Raw genomic sequence first — 6,706 nt, 5'->3', positions numbered from 1 at the left:
CAAAACACAAAAGATATGTGAATTTTGGTAAGTGATTTATATCGCTTACATATATAAAACCAAAAAATACATATTACATACATATGAAACAACAACAAAAATTTCTCAACTCCCACACTATTGGCATTCTGGGCCTGATAATTCTATGTTGTGAGAGCTGTCCTATGCATTGCAGGATGTTGAGCAGAATCCCTGGCCTCTGCCCACTAAATGCTAGTGATTCTCAACAATTGTGACAACCAAACATGTCTCTCGATACTCCCGATGTCCCCTAGGGGGCAAAATCGCCTCTGTTAAGAGCTACTGTCATGGATGTTCCACCACAGAGGAACAGAGGAATGGAGTAGTACTGTGGATTCATGGTTCTTGAACTTAATTCCTTCCAGAAGGCTATTCAAGAAGTGGGTTGTTTGAAAACCGAATCATTTTTCCACATTAGGAATAAAGTAAATTGAATTAATCTGTTCCAGACCTCCAAATGATTCTCTATTTTAACCTTTCATCAAACCACATCCTACTGGCCTTAAAAGAAGAATTTTTCATATATCACTGCCTCCCAGATGCTATCACGGGCTAACTGCTTTGTGCTTATCCAGTCAACAACAGTTTTTCTACCTATTCATTTGCCTGTGATTATTGTTTTGTGAGCACTTTCACACCTTAGCATCATTAACGCTATTGATGGCCTCTTTATGTTTTAAAATTGTGCTAATCCTCGATTTCTGCCAGCAACAAACTCATTATCTCCTTTGTTTGTTGCCTGAGAGACCCTGAAAGGGTTGTCAGGTTGAAAACTGAAGTTTTGGTCAACAACTGAGACATTTTTCTGTGAACAATTTGGTTGAGAACTGAATTGTTTGAGATGGGAGATTTGACTGTAAATATAGTATCAATAAGATGTTATTCACGTATTTAGAAGAACCATGAAGACATAAGAACGAGGAAAAGTTCTTCAAGCAGTTTTAAAATGTTCACCTTTTGCACTCATGATTGTATTTCCAGGAAATAATCATGAGGGACATTATCAATAATCATCAAAAAAATCATCCCACAGCTAGAGAAGCTTATGTAGTCATTAAAAGGTAACTATAAAAAAAAGAGAAGGTAACTAGCAAATTTTTATAAAGATAAAATTTTGTTTAAAAGCATCAATTTTGTAAAAAAAAAAAATTATCAATATTTGTGTAGAGAAAAGACTGGCAGGAATGAGGAGTGTTATTCTGACAGACAGAAAAAGTTACCCTTGAGCGTGTTACCACATACTTTTCCAATTTAAAAGTAAACTGGTTATCCACTTAAAACTAATACAAAGTAATATTGAATATAAACTGTAATTGAAAAAAAATTTAAGAGTAAACCAAAAATTATGTATTTCTACAATTAAGTAAAGAAATGTATATGTGTAACAGAAAAAGAAATGTATGTATGGATAAAGATTAGAAATTAAAATTGAGAAATAAGTATTGTGAAAATATGAGTGAGTTAAAATTTTTTATTCTTTTTTTTTTTAATATATTTTATTGATTTTTCACAGAGAGGAAGGGAGAGGGATAGAGAGAGCTAGAAACATCGATGAGAGAGAGACATCGACCAGCTGCCTCCTGCACACCCCCCACCGGGGGATGTGCCTGCAACCAATGTACATGCCCTTGACCGGAATCGAACCCGGGACCTTCCAGTCCGCAGACTGACGCTCTATCCACTGAGCCAAACCGGTTTCGGCTTTATTCTTTTTTAAATGTCTCAAAAAACAAAAAGAAAAAATAGGCCCTAGCCGGGTAACTCAATTGGTTAGAGCATCGTCCCAAAATACCAAGATTTCAATCCCTGGTCAGGGCACATGTAAGAATCAACCAGTGAATGCATAAATAGATGGAACAACAACTTGATGTTTCTCTCTCTCTCTCTCTCTCTTCCTTTCCTCTCTAAAATCAATAAAAATTGTTTTAAACATTAAAAATAAAGCAAAATAACCCAAAGGTGAAAAATGTTTCACTGATGGTTTAAATACATACATAGGTACATACATATGTACATGAACATGAATAAGAACATGTTTGCTTTATAGTCCTAGTAATGTATAGCTAGCCACATAAAACTTCAAGTTGAGAGATACAATTATAAATGTGACAAATTTCTTATTGGAGGGTAAAAACTGCTCTGGCCCTGTGGTTCTCAAACCTGAGTGAACTTCAGAATGATCTGGGAAGGTTTGTTAAACCGCTGGTTCCTAGGCTCTATCCCCAGAGCTTCTAATTCAGTAGTTTGGGATGGGGCCCCCTTGGTATTCGTACTAGAAGTACCAATTTCCAAGTGAAAGTGATATTGTTGCCCACGGACCATCCTTCCAACCACCTTCTCTACCTCAGGAATCAACCACAAACAAGAGCTTGAAGAGTACGGGTTTTATCTCATTAGGCACAACAGCAAAATACAAACTTTGTTTAATTTGTTTTCATTCGTTTTATGAAATAAACAGCCTCTAGTCACTGGGCCATACCTGAGCCCAGCAATGGACAGAGGAGTAGGATTGGGGCATTAATGGGGTTAGAAGAACTGGAAATTGTCATTCAAAAGTAGAAGCTGCATAACAGACGCGCAAGAACTCTGATTTAGGCATTTTGGGGATTCTCATGACAAGTGCTATGTTACTATTGCATCAGTAAGTCAATGAACTCTTATTGACCACTGGCTCTCAGGACTTTGTTATTTGCTGAGACTATGAAGATGAAGAGCGAAAATACCTGTCCTCAAAAAGCTTACAGGACCGTTCTCTAAGTATGTTTGTACAACATGTAAGTTAATATCCAGTGAATGTATAGTGTTGTGAAATGGAACGGCACTTCCCTATCTTTTACGCTCTAGCTGACACAGAGTGCCATATACCAGGTTCTTGACTACGACTGCTAGCACCATCTGGGGTCCCACCTTTGCCATGACCCAAGGAGAGAAAGCTAGAAGGCTTTCACATCACCATGCTGCCTCCAGAGTTCCTGAAGTGTTCAGGGACTTAGTATTTATTCTTCCCTCCTCTCCCCGTCCCACAGTCAGTATTCTTACAGTATTCACGGAGAGCTCAAGAACTCAGGTAACCTCAGACCCTGAAGGAAATTTGATGGCATAAGCTACTCAGTTTAGTCACCTGTGTTATAATTCAGTTATGTGTTTCTCGAGGGTTTTGGCAAGGAGTTAAAGCTCTATACAGACTCAGTGATTCTTGTCTTCCTGCACTTTCTAGGAATGATGTTTTTTTGATTTGGCATCTGACCCTGAGAAGTACATTCTGGATGGTTCACCCTATTCTTCTACTTCTAACATCAGTTATTGATACGTAATTAGAAGTCTAGAAAAATTGGGCCACCCTGGCTGGTTTGGCTCGGGTGGATAGAGCATCGGCCTGGGGACTGAGGGGTCCCAGGTTGGATTCCAGTCAAGGGCACATGCCCGGGTTGTGGGCTCGATCCCCAGTAGGGGGCATGCAGGAGGCAGCCAACTAATGATTTTCTCTCATCACTGATGTTTCTATCTCTCCCTTCCTCTCTGAAATACATACATACATACATATATATATATATTAATATTATATAATTTTTTAATTTATTATTTTTTTTAAGAAAAATTGGGCCTTTCTTGCCCAAGTTCTTAGTTAAGCCCTCACGGTGAAAACTGCTCACTGCACAACTCCCTCCTCATTCTTTCCTTTACCAGCCCATTAGGATCCAGGAACTGATACCAAGTGCTGGGAATAAAACTGTAAACAGGACAGACAGGTCTCAGCTTTCTCTGGAACTTCAGTTCTGCTGAGAGAGAGAGAACCAAACAAGAATTTAAGTCAAAACAACTTGATTGGTGTTCCTGGCCCCAATCTGGGATCTTTGTTGTTGTTGTTGTTAATCCTCACACAAGGGATATTTTTTTCTATTGATTTTTAGATAGAGTGGGAGGGAGAGAGGGGCAGAGAGAGAGAGAGAAAAAAAACATTGATGTAAGAGAGACACATTGATTGGTTGCCTCCTGAGCCCCTCCGGGGCCTGGGGAGGGATGGGGATCAAACTGAGACCCTCCGGTCTGTGCTCTAACCACTGAGCACACTGTCCAGGGCCTGGGATGTTTTTTCTGCATGTCTTCTTTCTGCCTCCTTCCACAGGGCGGGAGATGGGGGCGGGTGCTGTATGCAGTGCTACAGTAACTAAGCGCTGGGCTCAGAGTCAGAAATCTTGATTTCAGTTTGATACTGGCTCTGCCACTTTAAGCTGGGTGAGCAAGTTGTCCAACTTTTCTATGTCTCACTTTCTTCATCTGTAGAATGGGGATAACAACAACACAGGCTTTGTGAGGATTAAGGGCTTGGCACAGAATCTCCACATAATACTCACTCAATACCTGCCACTGCTCTTCCGTATATAGTGTTCCTCGCACTTTCTTTTTCCAAAGCCCTCTTTTCCAGTGCACAGCCATCTCCCCCCCCCTCCCGCCCCCATCTCTATAAAAATGACGGAGGGAGCCCTAGCGGGGTAGCACAGTTGGTTGGAGTGTTGTCTGGAGGTCAGGGTTGTAGGGTTGATCTCCGATTTGGGCACACACAGGAAGCAAATAGTGAATGCATGAATGAGCGGGACAACAGCCCTGGCCGGTGTGGCTCAGTCGGTTGCAGCATAGTCCAGTATACCGAAAGGTTTTGGGTTCACTTCCCAGTCAGGGCATATACCTAGGTCGCAGGTTCAGGTTTGATTCCCGGTCGGGGTCTGGGCACTTACAGAAGGCAACCAATAGATGTTCCTCTCTCTCTTCCTTCCTCTCTCTAAAATCAATTCTTTTAAAATGATGGAGGGAGAAACTTGATGTTGGGAAATGTCTATCTTTTCACCATTTTTTTTTTTAACCTGGACATTGCAAAGAGACTCCCAGTATGACTAGTAGATCCCCTACGCTCAGCTCACAGAAGTCCACTTTGCCATTGGAATGTGTGTTGCTCACATTTGAATACGCTTCACTGTGTGTGTTTTTTTTTAGGAACTTCTCCATTGCCTGAAGGCAATTCTGTAATTTAGCATAACTTTGGAGAGGGGGGGATGTTGCAGGACACACCTATCACCCGGAAGCTAAGAACTAAACAAGCATTTGATTACTGGAAGTGCCCACATATCAATGAGGGTAAGTTTAACACGGACTTATTCCTCTTTGATGGTTCTGCAGTCCTACAAGGCTGGGGAGGTGTGTGATGGCTGCACAAGACCTAGGGTCAGGACAGCAAGGATGGCATCTCTTTTCCCTTCTCTACAGTACCCGGCACGGCACCCAGCATGTGCATTCCCTGGCATACAGTAGGAGCTCGCTCAACACTACCTGCCAGCGGTGTGCTACTGGGTAAGGTACTTCACTCCTTTGAGCCTTAGTAGCAAATAAATACCATGCTCGCTTATAAGGTTTTGTGTGAGCAGGAAATGAGCTAATAGTAAAGCCCCACACAGTGCCAGACGCATGGCTGTTGGTTCTCTTCCCCTTTCACTTCTTGTGTATTTCCTAACCCCACCCCCACCCACCAAATTACGTTATTTGAGTCAGGGACTTTGCCCACTGCCTAGCACAGGAACTTCCCATAGTGAGTTTCAATTTATTCATGCATTCAGTGAATCTTTTTTAAAAAAAAATATTTTGTTGATTTTTTACAGAGAGGAAGGGAGAGGGATAGAGAGTAGAAACATCGATGAGAGAGAAACATCGATCAGCTGCCTCCTGCACACCTCCTACTGGGGATGTGCCCACAACCAAGGTACATGCCCTTGACCGGAATCAAACCTGGGACCCTTCAGTCCGCAGGCCGATGCTCTATCCATTGAGCCACACCGGTTAGGGCTCAGTGAATCTTTGAGCACCTACAATGGACAAAAGGTTAGAGTTGAGAGAGAGCAGGTTCATTCAAGAACCCAGCTAATTGACTATGACCAAAGAAGCAGAGGCTTCCTGGAAGAAATGATGAGAGAGAGCTAGAATGGTTAATCTGGATTAGTTTTTTTGTTGAGAGAGAGAGAGAGAGAGAGACGCATTTGTTGTTCCATTTATGTATGTATTCATTGGTTGAGTCCTGTACCTGCCTGACCAGGGATTGACCCCACAACCTTGGTGTGTCGAGGATGATACTCTAACCAACTGATCTACCTGGCCAGGGCTGGGTTAGCTCTTAACGGGTTTTGTGGGTCTTACACACCTGTTTGGACTTTATCCTATAAGTAGAGGATCGCCACTGAACCAAAATGTAGCAGAAACTCTTTTTGTTTTTGTTTTAGAACGGCTTGTGGTTCTCAGATTTTAGTGTGCTTAAGAATCACCAGGGAAGCTTAAAAAGGAAGGATCCCAGAGCCACACCGCCTGAGAACATTCATTTAAACCAGCACCCTAGCCCTAGCCGGTTTGTCTCAGTGGAGAAAGCGTTGTCCTGTGGACTGAAGGGTCCCGGGTTGCAGGCTCGATTCCCAGTAGGGAACGTGCAGGAGGCAGCCAATCCATGATTCTCTCTCATCATTGATGTTTCTATCTCTCTCTCCCTCTCCCTTCCGCTCTGAAATCAATAAGGATATATTGGGGGGGGGGGAGGGGGGAAATAAATCAGCACCCTAGTTGATTCTGATTCACTTAAATATTCAGGTACAAGTGGGACTTACCTTACAACAAAAAGACCCGTTAGGAGGCTATTGCAGTAGCCCTG

General features: G+C 42.2%; 1 long non-coding RNA gene across 1 annotated transcript; it reads right to left on the bottom strand.

Moving 5' to 3' along the window:
* Nucleotides 1–3,647: 3,647 nt before the first annotated feature.
* LOC129147434 (uncharacterized) lies at nt 3,648–6,706 on the bottom strand. The gene is made up of 3 exons (XR_008554792.1): nt 6,663–6,706; nt 4,081–4,299; nt 3,648–3,797 (listed from the first exon to the last, which is right to left on the bottom strand). It is a non-coding gene; the product is annotated as an uncharacterized LOC129147434 (long non-coding RNA).

This window comes from Eptesicus fuscus, chromosome 20 (assembly GCF_027574615.1).
Source record: "Eptesicus fuscus isolate TK198812 chromosome 20, DD_ASM_mEF_20220401, whole genome shotgun sequence".
Classification (NCBI taxonomy): Eukaryota; Metazoa; Chordata; class Mammalia; order Chiroptera; family Vespertilionidae; genus Eptesicus; species Eptesicus fuscus.
The sequence above is the reverse complement of the archived record's forward strand: the minus strand, read 5'-3'. Positions and strand labels throughout refer to the sequence as shown.